Here is a 21664-nt window from a genome sequence, read left to right as displayed (position 1 = left end):
AGTAACCTATGGAAGGAGTAACGATGAATCTCTTAAGATACACAACGAGTGACATATCGCTTCTGGCTGACTGGCCACAGTAAGAAAAAGTGGCAGACAGGGTGAGCAATTGTAACGAGTAACTATGATTCTCTTAAGGTAGCCAATGCCTCGTTACTAGGCGTTTGGATTAAGTAATCTCGAATAACCCCTAGGAGGAGAAACGATGACTCTTTTATGATACACAACTAGTGACATATCGCTTCTGGCAGACTGGCCACAGTAAGAACAAGTGGCAGACTGGGTGAGCAATTTGGACGAGTAACAATGACTCTCTTAAGGTAGCCAATGCCTCGTTACTAGGGGTTTGGATTAAGAAATCTCGAATAATCCCTAGGAGGTGAAACGATGACTCTTTTTTGATACACAACTAGTGACATATCGCTTCTGGCAGACTGGCAAGTACACAAAAAGTAGTAAACTGTGTGAGCAACTGGGAGGAAGAAGTATGGCACTATTAAGAAAGCCAATGTTTCGTCACGAGAGGTATTGAATCAGAGAATACGAGTAACCTATGGAGGGAGTAACGATGAATCTCTTAAGATACACAACGAGTGACATATCGCTTCTGGCAGACTGGCCAAGCAATTGGGACGAGTAACTATGACTCTCTTAAGGTAGCCAATGCCTCGTTACTAGGGGTTTGGATTAAGAAATCTCGAATAACCCCTAGGAGGAGAAACGATGACTCTTTTATGATACACAACTAGTGACATATCTCTTCTGGCAGACTGGCAAGTACACAAAAAGTAGGAAACAGTGTGAGCAACTGGGAGGAAGAAGTATTGCACTATTAAGATAGCGACTTTTTCGTCACGAGAGGTATTGAATCAGAGAATACCAGTAACCTATGGAAGGAGTAACGATGAATCTCTTAAGATACACAACGAGTGACATATCGCTTCTGGCAGACTGGCCACAGTAAGAAAAAGTGGCAGACTGGGTGAGCAATTGGGACGAGCAACTATGACTCTCTTAAGGTAGCCAATGCCAAGTTACTAGGGGTTTGGATTAAGAAATCTCGAATAACCCCTAGGAGGAGAAACGTTGACTCCTTTATGATACACAACTAGTGAATTATAGTTTCTGGCAGATAAAAACTACACAAAAAGTAGTAGACTGTGTGAGCAACTGGGAGCAAGAGGTATTGCACTATTAAGATAGCCCCTTTTTCGTCACGAGAGGTATTGAATCAGAGAATACCAGTAACCTATGGAAGGAGTAACGATGAATCTCTTAAGATACACAACGAGTGACATATCGCTTCTGGCAGACTGGCCACAGTAAGAAAAAGTGGCAGACTGGGTGAGCAATTGGGACGAGCAACTATGACTCTCTTAAGGTAGCCAATGCCTCGTTACTAGGGGTTTGGATTAACAAATCTCGAATAACCCCTAGGAGGAGAAACGTTGACTCCTTTATGATACACAACTAGTGAATTATAGTTTCTGGCAGACAAAAACTACACAAAAAGTAGTAGACTGTGTGAGCAACTGGGAGCAAGAAGTATTGCACTATTAAGATAGCGCCTTTTTCGTCACGAGAGGTATTGAATCAGAGAATACCAGTAACCCATGGAAGGAGTAACGATGAATCTCTTAAGATACACAACGAGTGACATATCGCTTCTGGCAGACTGGCCACAGTAAGAAAAAGTGGCAGACTGGGTGAGCAATTGGGACGAGTAACTATGACTCTCTTAAGGTAGCCAATGCCTCGTTACTAGGGGTTTGGATTAAGAAATCTCGAATAACCCCTAGGAGGAGAAACGTTGACTCTTTTATGGTACACAACTAGTGAATTATAGTTTCTGGCAGACAAAAGCTACACAAAAAGTAGTAGACTGTGTGAGCAACTGGGAGGATGAAGTATTGCACTATTAAGATAGCGACTTTTTCGTCACGAGAGGTATTGAATCAGAGAATACCAGTAACCTATGGAAGGAGTAACGATGAATATCTTAAGATACACAACGAGTGACATATCGCTTCTGGCAGACTGGCCACAGTAAGAAAAAGTGGCAGACTGGGTGAGCAATGGGGACGAGTAACTATGACTCTCTTAAGGTACCCAATGACTCGTTACTAGGGGTTTAGATTAAGAAATCTCGGATAACCCCTAGGAGGAGAAACGATGACTCTTTTATGATACACAACTAGTGACATATCGCTTCTGGCAGACTGGCAAGTACACAAAAAGTAGAAAACAGTGTGAGCAACTGGGACTAAGAAGTATGGCACTATTAAGAAAGCCAATGTTTCGTCACGAGAGGTATTGAATCAGAGAATACGAGTAACCTATGGAGTGAGTAACGATGAATCTCTTAAGATACACAACGAGTGACACATCGCTTCTGGCAGACTGGCCACAGTAAGAATAAGTGGCAGACTGGGTGAGCAATTGGGACGAGTAACTATGAATCTCTTAAGGTAGCCAATGCCTTGTTACTAGGGGTTTGGATTAAGGAATCTCGAATAACCCCTAGGAGGAGAAACGATGACACTTTTATGATACACAAGTAGTGAATTATAGTTTCAGGCAGACAAAAACTACACAAAACGTCGTAGATAGTGTGAGCAACTGGGAGGAAGAAGTATTGCACTATTAAGATAGCGACTTTTTCGTCACGAGAGGTATTGAATCAGAGAATACCAGTAACCTATGGAAGGAGTAACGATGAATCTCTTAAGATACACAACGAGTGACATATCGCTTCTGGCTGACTGGCCACAGTAAGAAAAAGTGGCAGACAGGGTGAGCAATTGTAACGAGTAACTATGACTCTCTTAAGGTAGCCAATGCCTCGTTACTAAGGGTTTGGATTAAGTAATCTCGAATAACCCCTAGGAGGAGAAACGATGACTCTTTTATGATACACAACTAGTGACATATCGCTTCTGGCAGACTGGCCACAGTAAGAACAAGTGGCAGACTGGGTGAGCAATTTGGACGAGTAACTATGACTCTCTTAAGGTAGCCAATGCCTCGTTACTAGGGGTTTGGATTAAGAAATCTCGAATAATCCCTAGGAGGTGAAACGATGACTCTTTTTTGATACACAACTAGTGACATATCGCTTCTGGCAGACTGGCAAGTACACAAAAAGTAGTAAACTGTGTGAGCAACTGGGAGGAAGAAGTATGGCACTATTAAGAAAGCCAATGTTTCGTCACGAGAGGTATTGAATCAGAGAATACGAGTAACCTATTGAGGGAGTAACGATGAATCTCTTAAGATACACAACGAGTGACATATCGCTTCTGGCAGACTGGCCACAGTAAGAAAAAGTGGCAGACTGGGTGAGCAATTGGGACGAGTAACTATGACTCTCTTAAGGTAGCCAATGCCTCGTTACTAGGGGTTTGGATTAAGAAATCTCGAATAACCCCTAGGAGGAGAAACGATGACTCTTTTATGATACACAACTAGTGACATATCTCTTCTGGCAGACTGGCAAGTACACAAAAAGTAGGAAACAGTGTGAGCAACTGGGAGGAAGAAGTATTGCACTATTAAGATAGCGACTTTTTCGTCACGAGAGGTATTGAATCAGAGAATACCAGTAATCTATGGAAGGAGTAACGATGAATCTCTTAAGATACACAACGAGTGACATATCGCTTCTGGCAGACTGGCCACAGTAAGAAAAAGTGGCAGACTGGGTGAGCAATTGGGACGAGCAACTATGACTCTCTTAAGGTAGCCAATGCCTCGTTACTAGGGGTTTGGATTAAGAAATCTCGAATAACCCCTAGGAGGAGAAACGTTGACTCCTTTATGATACACAACTAGTGAATTATAGTTTCTGGCAGATAAAAACTACACAAAAAGTAGTAGACTGTGTGAGCAACTGGGAGCAAGAAGTATTGCACTATTAAGATAGCCCCTTTTTCGTCACGATAGGTATTGAATCAGAGAATACCAGTAACCTATGGAAGGAGTAACGATGAATCTCTTAAGATACACAACGAGTGACATATCGCTTCTGGCAGACTGGCCACAGTAAGAAAAAGTGGCAGACTGGGTGAGCAATTGGGACGAGCAACTATGACTCTCTTAAGGTAGCCAATGCCTCGTTACTAGGGGTTTGGATTAACAAATCTCGAATAACCCCTAGGAGGAGAAACGTTGACTCCTTTATGATACACAACTAGTGAATTATAGTTTCTGGCAGACAAAAACTACACAAAAAGTAGTAGACTGTGTGAGCAACTGGGAGAAAGAAGTATTGCACTATTAAGATAGCGCCTTTTTCGTCACGAGAGGTATTGAATCAGAGAATACCAGTAACCTATGGAAGGAGTAACGATGAATCTCTTAAGATACACAACGAGTGACATATCGCTTCTGGCAGACTGGCCACAGTAAGAAAAAGTGGCAGACTGGGTGAGCAATTGGGACGAGTAACTATGACGCTCTTAAGGTAGCCAATGCCTCGTTACTAGGGGTTTGGATTAAGAAATCTCGAATAACCCCTAGGAGGAGAAACGTTGACTCTTTTATGGTACACAACTAGTGAATTATAGTTTCTGGCAGACAAAAACTACACAAAAAGTAGTAGACTGTGTGAGCAACTGGGAGCAAGAAGTATTGCACTATTAAGATAACCCCTTTTTCGTCACGAGAGGTATTGAATCAGAGAATACCAGTAACCTATGGAAGGAGTAACGATGAATATCTTAAGATACACAACGAGTGACATATCGCTTCTGGCAGACTGGCCACAGTAAGAAAAAGTGGCAGACTGGGTGAGCAATGGGGACGAGTAACTATGACTCTCTTAAGGTACCCAATGACTCGTTACTAGGGGTTTGGATTAAGAAATCTCGGATAACCCCTAGGAGGAGAAACGATGACTCTTTTATGATACACAACTAGTGACATATCGCTTCTGGCAGACTGGCAAGTACACAAAAAGTAGAAAACAGTGTGAGCAACTGGGACTAAGAAGTATGGCACTATTAAGAAAGCCAATGTTTCGTCACGAGAGGTATTGAATCAGAGAATACGAGTAACCTATGGAGGGAGTAACGATGAATCTCTTAAGATACACAACTAGTGACACATCGCTTCTGGCAGACTGGCCACAGTAAGAATAAGTGGCAGACTGGGTGAGCAATTGGGACGAGTAACTATGACTCTCTTAAGGTAGCCAATGCCTCGTTACTAGGGGTTTGGATTAAGAAATCTCGAATAACCCCTAGGAGGAGAAACGATGACACTTTTATCATACACAAGTAGTGAATTATAGTTTCTGGCAGACAAAAACTACACAAAACGTCGTAGATAGTGTGAGCAACTGGGAGGAAGAAGTATTGCACTATTAAGATAGCGACTTTTTCGTCACGAGAGGTATTGAATCAGAGAATACCAGTAACCTATGGAAGGAGTAACGATGAATCTCTTAAGATACACAACGAGTGACATATCGCTTCTGGCAGACTGGCAAGTACACAAAAAGTAGTAAACTGTGTGAGCAACTGGGAGGAAGAAGTATGGCACTATTAAGAAAGCCAATGTTTCGTCACGAGAGGTATTGAATCAGAGAATACGAGTAACCTATGGAGGGAGTAACGATGAATCTCTTAAGATACACAACGAGTGACATATCGCTTCTGGCAGACTGGCCACAGTAAGAAAAAGTGGCAGACTGGGTGAGCAATTGGGACGAGTAACTATGACTCTCTTAAGGTAGCCAATGCCTCGTTACTAGGGGTTTGGATTAAGAAATCTCGAATAACCCCTAGGAGGAGAAACGATGACTCTTTTATGATACACAACTAGTGACATATCTCTTCTGGCAGACTGGCAAGTACACAAAAAGTAGGAAACAGTGTGAGCAACTGGGAGGAAGAAGTATTGCACTATTAAGATAGCGACTTTTTCGTCACGAGAGGTATTGAATCAGAGAATACCAGTAATCTATGGAAGGAGTAACGATGAATCTCTTAAGATACACAACGAGTGACATATCGCTTCTGGGAGACTGGCCACAGTAAGAAAAAGTGGCAGACTGGGTGAGCAATTGGGACGAGCAACTATGACTCTCTTAAGGTAGCCAATGCCTCGTTACTAGGGGTTTGGATTAAGAAATCTCGAATAACCCCTAGGAGGAGAAACGTTGACTCCTTTATGATACACAACTAGTGAATTATAGTTTCTGGCAGACAAAAACTACACAAAAAGTAGTAGACTGTGTGAGCAACTGGGAGCAAGAAGTATTGCACTATTAAGATAGCCCCTTTTTCGTCACGAGAGGTATTGAATCAGAGAATACCAGTAACCTATGGAAGGAGTAACGATTAATCTCTTAAGATACACAACGAGTGACATATCGCTTCTGGCAGACTGGCCACAGTAAGAAAAAGTGGCAGACTGGGTGAGCAATTGGGACGAGCAACTATGACTCTCTTAAGGTAGCCAATGCCTCGTTACTAGGGGTTTGGATTAACAAATCTCGAATAACCCCTAGGAGGAGAAACGTTGACTCCTTTATGATACACAACTAGTGAATTATAGTTTCTGGCAGACAAAAACTACACAAAAAGTAGTAGACTGTGTGAGCAACTGGGAGAAAGAAGTATTGCACTATTAAGATAGCGCCTTTTTCGTCACGAGAGGTATTGAATCAGAGAATACCAGTAACCTATGGAAGGAGTAACGATGAATCTCTTAAGATACACAACGAGTGACATATCGCTTCTGGCTGACTGGCCACAGTAAGAAAAAGTGGCAGACAGGGTGAGCAATTGTAACGAGTAACTATGACTCTCTTAAGGTAGCCAATGCCTCGTTACTAAGGGTTTGGATTAAGTAATCTCGAATAACCCCTAGGAGGAGAAACGATGACTCTTTTATGATACACAACTAGTGACATATCGCTTCTGGCAGACTGGCCACAGTAAGAACAAGTGGCAGACTGGGTGAGCAATTTGGACGAGTAACTATGACTCTCTTAAGGTAGCCAATGCCTCGTTACTAGGGGTTTGGATTAAGAAATCTCGAATAATCCCTAGGAGGTGAAACGATGACTCTTTTTTGATACACAACTAGTGACATATCGCTTCTGGCAGACTGGCAAGTACACAAAAAGTAGTAAACTGTGTGAGCAACTGGGAGGAAGAAGTATGGCACTATTAAGAAAGCCAATGTTTCGTCACGAGAGGTATTGAATCAGAGAATACGAGTAACCTATTGAGGGAGTAACGATGAATCTCTTAAGATACACAACGAGTGACATATCGCTTCTGGCAGACTGGCCACAGTAAGAAAAAGTGGCAGACTGGGTGAGCAATTGGGACGAGTAACTATGACTCTCTTAAGGTAGCCAATGCCTCGTTACTAGGGGTTTGCATTAAGAAATCTCGAATAACCCCTAGGAGGAGAAACGATGACTCTTTTATGATACACAACTAGTGACATATCTCTTCTGGCAGACTGGCAAGTACACAAAAAGTAGGAAACAGTGTGAGCAACTGGGAGGAAGAAGTATTGCACTATTAAGATAGCGACTTTTTCGTCACGAGAGGTATTGAATCAGAGAATACCAGTAATCTATGGAAGGAGTAACGATGAATCTCTTAAGATACACAACGAGTGACATATCGCTTCTGGCAGACTGGCCACAGTAAGAAAAAGTGGCAGACTGGGTGAGCAATTGGGACGAGCAACTATGACTCTCTTAAGGTAGCCAATGCCTCGTTACTAGGGGTTTGGATTAAGAAATCTCGAATAACCCCTAGGAGGAGAAACGTTGACTCCTTTATGATACACAACTAGTGAATTATAGTTTCTGGCAGATAAAAACTACACAAAAAGTAGTAGACTGTGTGAGCAACTGGGAGCAAGAAGTATTGCACTATTAAGATAGCCCCTTTTTCGTCACGATAGGTATTGAATCAGAGAATACCAGTAACCTATGGAAGGAGTAACGATGAATCTCTTAAGATACACAACGAGTGACATATCGCTTCTGGCAGACTGGCCACAGTAAGAAAAAGTGGCAGACTGGGTGAGCAATTGGGACGAGCAACTATGACTCTCTTAAGGTAGCCAATGCCTCGTTACTAGGGGTTTGGATTAACAAATCTCGAATAACCCCTAGGAGGAGAAACGTTGACTCCTTTATGATACACAACTAGTGAATTATAGTTTCTGGCAGACAAAAACTACACAAAAAGTAGTAGACTGTGTGAGCAACTGGGAGAAAGAAGTATTGCACTATTAAGATAGCGCCTTTTTCGTCACGAGAGGTATTGAATCAGAGAATACCAGTAACCTATGGAAGGAGTAACGATGAATCTCTTAAGATACACAACGAGTGACATATCGCTTCTGGCAGACTGGCCACAGTAAGAAAAAGTGGCAGACTGGGTGAGCAATTGGGACGAGTAACTATGACGCTCTTAAGGTAGCCAATGCCTCGTTACTAGGGGTTTGGATTAAGAAATCTCGAATAACCCCTAGGAGGAGAAACGTTGACTCTTTTATGGTACACAACTAGTGAATTATAGTTTCTGGCAGACAAAAACTACACAAAAAGTAGTAGACTGTGTGAGCAACTGGGAGCAAGAAGTATTGCACTATTAAGATAGCCCCTTTTTCGTCACGAGAGGTATTGAATCAGAGAATACCAGTAACCTATGGAAGGAGTAACGATGAATATCTTAAGATACACAACGAGTGACATATCGCTTCTGGCAGACTGGCCACAGTAAGAAAAAGTGGCAGACTGGGTGAGCAATGGGGACGAGTAACTATGACTCTCTTAAGGTACCCAATGACTCGTTACTAGGGGTTTGGATTAAGAAATCTCGGATAACCCCTAGGAGGAGAAACGATGACTCTTTTATGATACACAACTAGTGACATATCGCTTCTGGCAGACTGGCAAGTACACAAAAAGTAGAAAACAGTGTGAGCAACTGGGACTAAGAAGTATGGCACTATTAAGAAAGCCAATGTTTCGTCACGAGAGGTATTGAATCAGAGAATACGAGTAACCTATGGAGGGAGTAACGATGAATCTCTTAAGATACACAACTAGTGACACATCGCTTCTGGCAGACTGGCCACAGTAAGAATAAGTGGCAGACTGGGTGAGCAATTGGGACGAGTAACTATGACTCTCTTAAGGTAGCCAATGCCTCGTTACTAGGGGTTTGGATTAAGAAATCTCGAATAACCCCTAGGAGGAGAAACGATGACACTTTTATCATACACAAGTAGTGAATTATAGTTTCTGGCAGACAAAAACTACACAAAACGTCGTAGATAGTGTGAGCAACTGGGAGGAAGAAGTATTGCACTATTAAGATAGCGACTTTTTCGTCACGAGAGGTATTGAATCAGAGAATACCAGTAACCTATGGAAGGAGTAACGATGAATCTCTTAAGATACACAACGAGTGACATATCGCTTCTGGCAGACTGGCAAGTACACAAAAAGTAGTAAACTGTGTGAGCAACTGGGAGGAAGAAGTATGGCACTATTAAGAAAGCCAATGTTTCGTCACGAGGGGTATTGAATCAGAGAATACGAGTAACCTATGGAGGGAGTAACGATGAATCTCTTAAGATACACAACGAGTGACATATCGCTTCTGGCAGACTGGCCACAGTAAGAAAAAGTGGCAGACTGGGTGAGCAATTGGGACGAGTAACTATGACTCTCTTAAGGTAGCCAATGCCTCGTTACTAGGGGTTTGGATTAAGAAATCTCGAATAACCCCTAGGAGGAGAAACGATGACTCTTTTATGATACACAACTAGTGACATATCTCTTCTGGCAGACTGGCAAGTACACAAAAAGTAGGAAACAGTGTGAGCAACTGGGAGGAAGAAGTATTGCACTATTAAGATAGCGACTTTTTCGTCACGAGAGGTATTGAATCAGAGAATACCAGTAATCTATGGAAGGAGTAACGATGAATCTCTTAAGATACACAACGAGTGACATATCGCTTCTGGGAGACTGGCCACAGTAAGAAAAAGTGGCAGACTGGGTGAGCAATTGGGACGAGCAACTATGACTCTCTTAAGGTAGCCAATGCCTCGTTACTAGGGGTTTGGATTAAGAAATCTCGAATAACCCCTAGGAGGAGAAACGTTGACTCCTTTATGATACACAACTAGTGAATTATAGTTTCTGGCAGACAAAAACTACACAAAAAGTAGTAGACTGTGTGAGCAACTGGGAGCAAGAAGTATTGCACTATTAAGATAGCCCCTTTTTCGTCACGAGAGGTATTGAATCAGAGAATACCAGTAACCTATGGAAGGAGTAACGATTAATCTCTTAAGATACACAACGAGTGACATATCGCTTCTGGCAGACTGGCCACAGTAAGAAAAAGTGGCAGACTGGGTGAGCAATTGGGACGAGCAACTATGACTCTCTTAAGGTAGCCAATGCCTCGTTACTAGGGGTTTGGATTAACAAATCTCGAATAACCCCTAGGAGGAGAAACGTTGACTCCTTTATGATACACAACTAGTGAATTATAGTTTCTGGCAGACAAAAACTACACAAAAAGTAGTAGACTGTGTGAGCAACTGGGAGAAAGAAGTATTGCACTATTAAGATAGCGCCTTTTTCGTCACGAGAGGTATTGAATCAGAGAATACCAGTAACCTATGGAAGGAGTAACGATGAATCTCTTAAGATACACAACGAGTGACATATCGCTTCTGGCAGACTGGCCACAGTAAGAAAAAGTGGCAGACTGGGTGAGCAATTGGGACGAGCAACTATGACTCTCTTAAGGTAGCCAATGCCTCGTTACTAGGGGTTTGGATTAACAAATCTCGAATAACCCCTAGGAGGAGAAACGTTGACTCCTTTATGATACACAACTAGTGAATTATAGTTTCTGGCAGACAAAAACTACACAAAAAGTAGTAGACTGTGTGAGCAACTGGGAGCAAGAAGTATTGCACTATTAAGATAGCGCCTTTTTCGTCTTGAGAGGTATTGAATCAGAGAATACGAGTAACCTATGGAGGGAGTAACGATGAATCTCTTAAGATACACAACGAGTGACACATCGCTTCTGGCAGACTGGCCACAGTAAGAATAAGTGGCAGACTGGGTGAGCAATTGGGACGAGTAACTATGACTCTCTTAAGGTAGCCAATGCCTCGTTACTAGGGGTTTGGATTAAGAAATCTCGAGTAGCCCCTAGGAGGAGAAACGATGACACTTTTATGATACACAAGTAGTGAATTATAGTTTCTGGCAGACAAAAACTACACAAAACGTCGTAGATAGTGTGAGCAACTGGGAGGTAGAAGTATTGCACTATTAAGATAGCGACTTTTTCGTCACGAGAGGTATTGAATCAGAGAATACCAGTAACCTATGGAAGGAGTAACGATGAATCTCTTAAGATACACAACGAGTGACATATCGCTTCTGGCAGACTGGCCACAGTAAGAAAAAGTGGCAGACTGGGTGAGCAATTGGGACGAGTAACTATGACTCTCTTAAGGTAGCCAATGCCTCGTTACTAGGGGTTTGGATTAAGAAATCTCGAATAACCCCTAGGAGGAGAAACGATGACTCTTTTATGATACACAACTAGTGACATATCTCTTCTGGCAGACTGGCAAGTACACAAAAAGTAGGAAACAGTGTGAGCAACTGGGAGGAAGAAGTATTGCACTATTAAGATAGCGACTTTTTCGTCACGAGAGGTATTGAATCAGAGAATACCAGTAATCTATGGAAGGAGTAACGATGAATCTCTTAAGATACACAACGAGTGACATATCGCTTCTGGGAGACTGGCCACAGTAAGAAAAAGTGGCAGACTGGGTGAGCAATTGGGACGAGCAACTATGACTCTCTTAAGGTAGCCAATGCCTCGTTACTAGGGGTTTGGATTAAGAAATCTCGAATAACCCCTAGGAGGAGAAACGTTGACTCCTTTATGATACACAACTAGTGAATTATAGTTTCTGGCAGACAAAAACTACACAAAAAGTAGTAGACTGTGTGAGCAACTGGGAGCAAGAAGTATTGCACTATTAAGATAGCCCCTTTTTCGTCACGAGAGGTATTGAATCAGAGAATACCAGTAACCTATGGAAGGAGTAACGATTAATCTCTTAAGATACACAACGAGTGACATATCGCTTCTGGCAGACTGGCCACAGTAAGAAAAAGTGGCAGACTGGGTGAGCAATTGGGACGAGCAACTATGACTCTCTTAAGGTAGCCAATGCCTCGTTACTAGGGGTTTGGATTAACAAATCTCGAATAACCCCTAGGAGGAGAAACGTTGACTCCTTTATGATACACAACTAGTGAATTATAGTTTCTGGCAGACAAAAACTACACAAAAAGTAGTAGACTGTGTGAGCAACTGGGAGCAAGAAGTATTGCACTATTAAGATAGCCCCTTTTTCGTCACGAGAGGTATTGAATCAGAGAATACCAGTAACCTATGGAAGGAGTAACGATTAATCTCTTAAGATACACAACGAGTGACATATCGCTTCTGGCAGACTGGCCACAGTAAGAAAAAGTGGCAGACTGGGTGAGCAATTGGGACGAGCAACTATGACTCTCTTAAGGTAGCCAATGCCTCGTTACTAGGGGTTTGGATTAACAAATCTCGAATAACCCCTAGGAGGAGAAACGTTGACTCCTTTATGATACACAACTAGTGAATTATAGTTTCTGGCAGACAAAAACTACACAAAAAGTAGTAGACTGTGTGAGCAACTGGGAGAAAGAAGTATTGCACTATTAAGATAGCGCCTTTTTCGTCACGAGAGGTATTGAATCAGAGAATACCAGTAACCTATGGAAGGAGTAACGATGAATCTCTTAAGATACACAACGAGTGACATATCGCTTCTGGCAGACTGGCCACAGTAAGAAAAAGTGGCAGACTGGGTGAGCAATTGGGACGAGTAACTATGACTCTCTTAAGGTAGCCAATGCCTCGTTACTAGGGGTTTGGATTAAGAAATCTCGAATAACCCCTAGGAGGAGAAACGATGACTCTTTTATGATACACAACTAGTGACATATCTCTTCTGGCAGACTGGCAAGTACACAAAAAGTAGGAAACAGTGTGAGCAACTGGGAGGAAGAAGTATTGCACTATTAAGATAGCGACTTTTTCGTCACGAGAGGTATTGAATCAGAGAATACCAGTAATCTATGGAAGGAGTAACGATGAATCTCTTAAGATACACAACGAGTGACATATCGCTTCTGGGAGACTGGCCACAGTAAGAAAAAGTGGCAGACTGGGTGAGCAATTGGGACGAGCAACTATGACTCTCTTAAGGTAGCCAATGCCTCGTTACTAGGGGTTTGGATTAAGAAATCTCGAATAACCCCTAGGAGGAGAAACGTTGACTCCTTTATGATACACAACTAGTGAATTATAGTTTCTGGCAGACAAAAACTACACAAAAAGTAGTAGACTGTGTGAGCAACTGGGAGCAAGAAGTATTGCACTATTAAGATAGCCCCTTTTTCGTCACGAGAGGTATTGAATCAGAGAATACCAGTAACCTATGGAAGGAGTAACGATGAATCTCTTAAGATACACAACGAGTGACATATCGCTTCTGGCAGACTGGCCACAGTAAGAAAAAGTGGCAGACTGGGTGAGCAATTGGGACGAGTAACTATGACTCTCTTAAGGTAGCCAATGCCTCGTTACTAGGGGTTTGGATTAAGAAATCTCGAATAACCCCTAGGAGGAGAAACGATGACTCTTTTATGATACACAACTAGTGACATATCTCTTCTGGCAGACTGGCAAGTACACAAAAAGTAGGAAACAGTGTGAGCAACTGGGAGGAAGAAGTATTGCACTATTAAGATAGCGACTTTTTCGTCACGAGAGGTATTGAATCAGAGAATACCAGTAATCTATGGAAGGAGTAACGATGAATCTCTTAAGATACACAACGAGTGACATATCGCTTCTGGGAGACTGGCCACAGTAAGAAAAAGTGGCAGACTGGGTGAGCAATTGGGACGAGCAACTATGACTCTCTTAAGGTAGCCAATGCCTCGTTACTAGGGGTTTGGATTAAGAAATCTCGAATAACCCCTAGGAGGAGAAACGTTGACTCCTTTATGATACACAACTAGTGAATTATAGTTTCTGGCAGACAAAAACTACACAAAAAGTAGTAGACTGTGTGAGCAACTGGGAGCAAGAAGTATTGCACTATTAAGATAGCCCCTTTTTCGTCACGAGAGGTATTGAATCAGAGAATACCAGTAACCTATGGAAGGAGTAACGATTAATCTCTTAAGATACACAACGAGTGACATATCGCTTCTGGCAGACTGGCCACAGTAAGAAAAAGTGGCAGACTGGGTGAGCAATTGGGACGAGCAACTATGACTCTCTTAAGGTAGCCAATGCCTCGTTACTAGGGGTTTGGATTAACAAATCTCGAATAACCCCTAGGAGGAGAAACGTTGACTCCTTTATGATACACAACTAGTGAATTATAGTTTCTGGCAGACAAAAACTACACAAAAAGTAGTAGACTGTGTGAGCAACTGGGAGCAAGAAGTATTGCACTATTAAGATAGCCCCTTTTTCGTCACGAGAGGTATTGAATCAGAGAATACCAGTAACCTATGGAAGGAGTAACGATTAATCTCTTAAGATACACAACGAGTGACATATCGCTTCTGGCAGACTGGCCACAGTAAGAAAAAGTGGCAGACTGGGTGAGCAATTGGGACGAGCAACTATGACTCTCTTAAGGTAGCCAATGCCTCGTTACTAGGGGTTTGGATTAACAAATCTCGAATAACCCCTAGGAGGAGAAACGTTGACTCCTTTATGATACACAACTAGTGAATTATAGTTTCTGGCAGACAAAAACTACACAAAAAGTAGTAGACTGTGTGAGCAACTGGGAGAAAGAAGTATTGCACTATTAAGATAGCGCCTTTTTCGTCACGAGAGGTATTGAATCAGAGAATACCAGTAACCTATGGAAGGAGTAACGATGAATCTCTTAAGATACACAACGAGTGACATATCGCTTCTGGCAGACTGGCCACAGTAAGAAAAAGTGGCAGACTGGGTGAGCAATTGGGACGAGTAACTATGACTCTCTTAAGGTAGCCAATGCCTCGTTACTAGGGGTTTGGATTAAGAAATCTCGAATAACCCCTAGGAGGAGAAACGATGACTCTTTTATGATACACAACTAGTGACATATCTCTTCTGGCAGACTGGCAAGTACACAAAAAGTAGGAAACAGTGTGAGCAACTGGGAGGAAGAAGTATTGCACTATTAAGATAGCGACTTTTTCGTCACGAGAGGTATTGAATCAGAGAATACCAGTAATCTATGGAAGGAGTAACGATGAATCTCTTAAGATACACAACGAGTGACATATCGCTTCTGGGAGACTGGCCACAGTAAGAAAAAGTGGCAGACTGGGTGAGCAATTGGGACGAGCAACTATGACTCTCTTAAGGTAGCCAATGCCTCGTTACTAGGGGTTTGGATTAAGAAATCTCGAATAACCCCTAGGAGGAGAAACGTTGACTCCTTTATGATACACAACTAGTGAATTATAGTTTCTGGCAGACAAAAACTACACAAAAAGTAGTAGACTGTGTGAGCAACTGGGAGCAAGAAGTATTGCACTATTAAGATAGCCCCTTTTTCGTCACGAGAGGTATTGAATCAGAGAATACCAGTAACCTATGGAAGGAGTAACGATTAATCTCTTAAGATACACAACGAGTGACATATCGCTTCTGGCAGACTGGCCACAGTAAGAAAAAGTGGCAGACTGGGTGAGCAATTGGGACGAGCAACTATGACTCTCTTAAGGTAGCCAATGCCTCGTTACTAGGGGTTTGGATTAACAAATCTCGAATAACCCCTAGGAGGAGAAACGTTGACTCCTTTATGATACACAACTAGTGAATTATAGTTTCTGGCAGACAAAAACTACACAAAAAGTAGTAGACTGTGTGAGCAACTGGGAGAAAGAAGTATTGCACTATTAAGATAGCGCCTTTTTCGTCACGAGAGGTATTGAATCAGAGAATACCAGTAACCTATGGAAGGAGTAACGATGAATCTCTTAAGATACACAACGAGTGACATATCGCTTCTGGCAGACTGGCCACAGTAAGAAAAAGTGGCAGACTGGGTGAGCAATTGGGACGAGCAACTATGACTCTCTTAAGGTAGCCAATGCCTCGTTACTAGGGGTTTGGATTAACAAATCTCGAATAACCCCTAGGAGGAGAAACGTTGACTCCTTTATGATACACAACTAGTGAATTATAGTTTCTGGCAGACAAAAACTACACAAAAAGTAGTAGACTGTGTGAGCAACTGGGAGCAAGAAGTATTGCACTATTAAGATAGCGCCTTTTTCGTCTTGAGAGGTATTGAATCAGAGAATACGAGTAACCTATGGAGGGAGTAACGATGAATCTCTTAAGATACACAACGAGTGACACATCGCTTCTGGCAGACTGGCCACAGTAAGAATAAGTGGCAGACTGGGTGAGCAATTGGGACGAGTAACTATGACTCTCTTAAGGTAGCCAATGCCTCGTTACTAGGGGTTTGGATTAAGAAATCTCGAGTAGCCCCTAGGAGGAGAAACGATGACACTTTTATGATACACAAGTAGTGAATTATAGTTTCTGGCAGACAAAAACTACACAAAACGTCGTAGATAGTGTGAGCAACTGGGAGGTAGAAGTATTGCACTATTAAGATAGCGACTTTTTCGTCACGAGAGGTATTGAATCAGAGAATACCAGTAACCTATGGAAGGAGTAACGATGAATCTCTTAAGATACACAACGAGTGACATATCGCTTCTGGCAGACTGGCCACAGTAAGAAAAAGTGGCAGACTGGGTGAGCAATTGGGACGAGTAACTATGACTCTCTTAAGGTAGCCAATGCCTCGTTACTAGGGGTTTGGATTAAGAAATCTCGAATAACCCCTAGGAGGAGAAACGATGACTCTTTTATGATACACAACTAGTGACATATCTCTTCTGGCAGACTGGCAAGTACACAAAAAGTAGGAAACAGTGTGAGCAACTGGGAGGAAGAAGTATTGCACTATTAAGATAGCGACTTTTTCGTCACGAGAGGTATTGAATCAGAGAATACCAGTAATCTATGGAAGGAGTAACGATGAATCTCTTAAGATACACAACGAGTGACATATCGCTTCTGGGAGACTGGCCACAGTAAGAAAAAGTGGCAGACTGGGTGAGCAATTGGGACGAGCAACTATGACTCTCTTAAGGTAGCCAATGCCTCGTTACTAGGGGTTTGGATTAAGAAATCTCGAATAACCCCTAGGAGGAGAAACGTTGACTCCTTTATGATACACAACTAGTGAATTATAGTTTCTGGCAGACAAAAACTACACAAAAAGTAGTAGACTGTGTGAGCAACTGGGAGCAAGAAGTATTGCACTATTAAGATAGCCCCTTTTTCGTCACGAGAGGTATTGAATCAGAGAATACCAGTAACCTATGGAAGGAGTAACGATTAATCTCTTAAGATACACAACGAGTGACATATCGCTTCTGGCAGACTGGCCACAGTAAGAAAAAGTGGCAGACTGGGTGAGCAATTGGGACGAGCAACTATGACTCTCTTAAGGTAGCCAATGCCTCGTTACTAGGGGTTTGGATTAACAAATCTCGAATAACCCCTAGGAGGAGAAACGTTGACTCCTTTATGATACACAACTAGTGAATTATAGTTTCTGGCAGACAAAAACTACACAAAAAGTAGTAGACTGTGTGAGCAACTGGGAGAAAGAAGTATTGCACTATTAAGATAGCGCCTTTTTCGTCACGAGAGGTATTGAATCAGAGAATACCAGTAACCTATGGAAGGAGTAACGATGAATCTCTTAAGATACACAACGAGTGACATATCGCTTCTGGCAGACTGGCCACAGTAAGAAAAAGTGGCAGACTGGGTGAGCAATTGGGACGAGCGACTATGACTCTCTTAAGGTAGCCAATGCCTCGTTACTAGGGGTTTGGATTAACAAATCTCGAATAACCCCTAGGAGGAGAAACGTTGACTCCTTTATGATACACAACTAGTGAATTATAGTTTCTGGCAGACAAAAACTACACAAAAAGTAGTAGACTGTGTGAGCAACTGGGAGAAAGAAGTATTGCACTATTAAGATAGCGCCTTTTTCGTCACGAGAGGTATTGAATCAGAGAATACCAGTAACCTATGGAAGGAGTAACGATGAATCTCTTAAGATACACAACGAGTGACATATCGCTTCTGGCAGACTGGCCACAGTAAGAAAAAGTGGCAGACTGGGTGAGCAATTGGGACGAGCAACTATGACTCTCTTAAGGTAGCCAATGCCTCGTTACTAGGGGTTTGGATTAACAAATCTCGAATAACCCCTAGGAGGAGAAACGTTGACTCCTTTATGATACACAACTAGTGAATTATAGTTTCTGGCAGACAAAAACTACACAAAAAGTAGTAGACTGTGTGAGCAACTGGGAGCAAGAAGTATTGCACTATTAAGATAGCGCCTTTTTCGTCTTGAGAGGTATTGAATCAGAGAATACGAGTAACCTATGGAGGGAGTAACGATGAATCTCTTAAGATACACAACGAGTGACACATCGCTTCTGGCAGACTGGCCACAGTAAGAATAAGTGGCAGACTGGGTGAGCAATTGGGACGAGTAACTATGACTCTCTTAAGGTAGCCAATGCCTCGTTACTAGGGGTTTGGATTAAGAAATCTCGAGTAGCCCCTAGGAGGAGAAACGATGACACTTTTATGATACACAAGTAGTGAATTATAGTTTCTGGCAGACAAAAACTACACAAAACGTCGTAGATAGTGTGAGCAACTGGGAGGTAGAAGTATTGCACTATTAAGATAGCGACTTTTTCGTCACGAGAGGTATTGAATCAGAGAATACCAGTAACCTATGGAAGGAGTAACGATGAATCTCTTAAGATACACAACGAGTGACATATCGCTTCTGGCAGACTGGCCACAGTAAGAAAAAGTGGCAGACTGGGTGAGCAATGGGGACGAGTAACTATGACTCTCTTAAGGTAGCCAATGCCTCGTTACTAGGGGTTTGGATTAAGTAATCTCGAATAACACCTAGGAGGAGAAACGATGACTCTTTTATGATACACAACTAGTGACATATCGCTTCTGGCAGACTGGCCACAGTAAGAACAAGTGGCAGACTGGGTGAGCAATTTGGACGAGTAACTATGACTCTCTTAAGGTAGCCAATGCCTCGTTACTAGGGGTTTGGATTAAGAAATCTCGAATAATCCCTAGGAGGTGAAACGATTACTCTTTTTTGATACACAACTAGTGACATATCGCTTCTGGCAGACTGGCAAGTACACAAAAAGTAGTAAACTGTGTGAGCAACTGGGAGGAAGAAGTATGGCACTATTAAGAAAGCCAATGATTCGTCACGAGAGGTATTGAATCAGAGAATACGAGTAACCTATGGAGGGAGTAACGATGAATCTCTTAAGATACACAACGAGTGACATATCGCTTCTGGCAGACTGGCCACAGTAAGAAAAAGTGGCAGACTGGGTGAGCAATGGGGCGAGTAACTATGACTCTCTTAAGGTAGCCAATGCCTCGTTACTAGGGGTTTGGATTAAGAAATCTCGAATAACCCCTAGGAGGAGAAACGATGACTCTTTTATGATACACAACTAGTGACATATCTCTTCTGGCAGACTGGCAAGTACACAAAAAGTAGGAAACAGTGTGAGCAACTGGGAGGAAGAAGTATTGCACTATTAAGATAGTGACTTTTTCGTCACGAGAGGTATTGAATCAGAGAATACGAGTAACCTATGGAGGGAGTAACGATGAATCTCTTAAGATACACAACGAGTGACATATCGCTTCTGGCAGACTGGCCAGAGTAAGAAAAAGTGGCAGACTGGGTGAGCAATTGGGACGAGTAACTATGAATCTCTTAAGGTAGCCAATGCCTCGTTACTAGGGGTTTGGATTAAGAAATCTCGAATAACCCCTAGGAGGAGAAACGTTGACTCCTTTATGATACACAACTAGTGAATTATAGTTTCTGGCAGACAAAAACTACACAAAAAGTAGTAGATTGTGTGAGCAACTGGGAGCAAGAAGTATTGCACTATTAAGATAGCGCCTTTTTCGTCACGAGAGGTATTGAATCAGAGAATACCAGTAACCTATGGAAGGAGTAACGATGAATCTCTTAAGATACACAACGAGTGACATATCGCTTCTGGCTGACTGGCCACAGTAAGAAAAAGTGGCAGACAGGGTGAGCAATTGTAACGAGTAACTATGACTCTCTTAAGGTAGCCAATGCCTCGTTACTAAGGGTTTGGATTAAGTAATCTCGAATAACCCCTAGGAGGAGAAACGATGACTCTTTTATGATACACAACTAGTGACATATCGCTTCTGGCAGACTGGCCACAGTAAGAACAAGTGGCAGACTGGGTGAGCAATTTGGACGAGTAACTATGACTCTCTTAAGGTAGCCAATGCCTCGTTACTAGGGGTTTGGATTAAGAAATCTCGAATAATCCCTAGGAGGTGAAACGATGACTCTTTTTTGATACACAACTAGTGACATATCGCTTCTGGCAGACTGGCAAGTACACAAAAAGTAGTAAACTGTGTGAGCAACTGGGAGGAAGAAGTATGGCACTATTAAGAAAGCCAATGTTTCGTCACGAGAGGTATTGAATCAGAGAATACGAGTAACCTATTGAGGGAGTAACGATGAATCTCTTAAGATACACAACGAGTGACATATCGCTTCTGGCAGACTGGCCACAGTAAGAAAAAGTGGCAGACTGGGTGAGCAATTGGGACGAGTAACTATGACTCTCTTAAGGTAGCCAATGCCTCGTTACTAGGGGTTTGGATTAAGAAATCTCGAATAACCCCTAGGAGGAGAAACGATGACTCTTTTATGATACACAACTAGTGACATATCTCTTCTGGCAGACTGGCAAGTACACAAAAAGTAGGAAACAGTGTGAGCAACTGGGAGGAAGAAGTATTGCACTATTAAGATAGCGACTTTTTCGTCACGAGAGGTATTGAATCAGAGAATACCAGTAATCTATGGAAGGAGTAACGATGAATCTCTTAAGATACACAACGAGTGACATATCGCTTCTGGCAGACTGGCCACAGTAAGAAAAAGTGGCAGACTGGGTGAGCAATTGGGACGAGCAACTATGACTCTCTTAAGGTAGCCAATGCCTCGTTACTAGGGGTTTGGATTAAGAAATCTCGAATAACCCCTAGGAGGAGAAACGTTGACTCCTTTATGATACACAACTAGTGAATTATAGTTTCTGGCAGATAAAAACTACACAAAAAGTAGTAGACTGTGTGAGCAACTGGGAGCAAGAAGTATTGCACTATTAAGATAGCCCCTTTTTCGTCACGATAGGTATTGAATCAGAGAATACCAGTAACCTATGGAAGGAGTAACGATGAATCTCTTAAGATACACAACGAGTGACATATCGCTTCTGGCAGACTGGCCACAGTAAGAAAAAGTGGCAGACTGGGTGAGCAATTGGGACGAGCAACTATGA

Source organism: Schistocerca gregaria, chromosome 7 (genome assembly GCF_023897955.1).
Source record: "Schistocerca gregaria isolate iqSchGreg1 chromosome 7, iqSchGreg1.2, whole genome shotgun sequence".
Taxonomy (NCBI): Eukaryota; Metazoa; Arthropoda; class Insecta; order Orthoptera; family Acrididae; genus Schistocerca; species Schistocerca gregaria.
Note: the sequence above shows the minus strand (reverse complement) of the source record.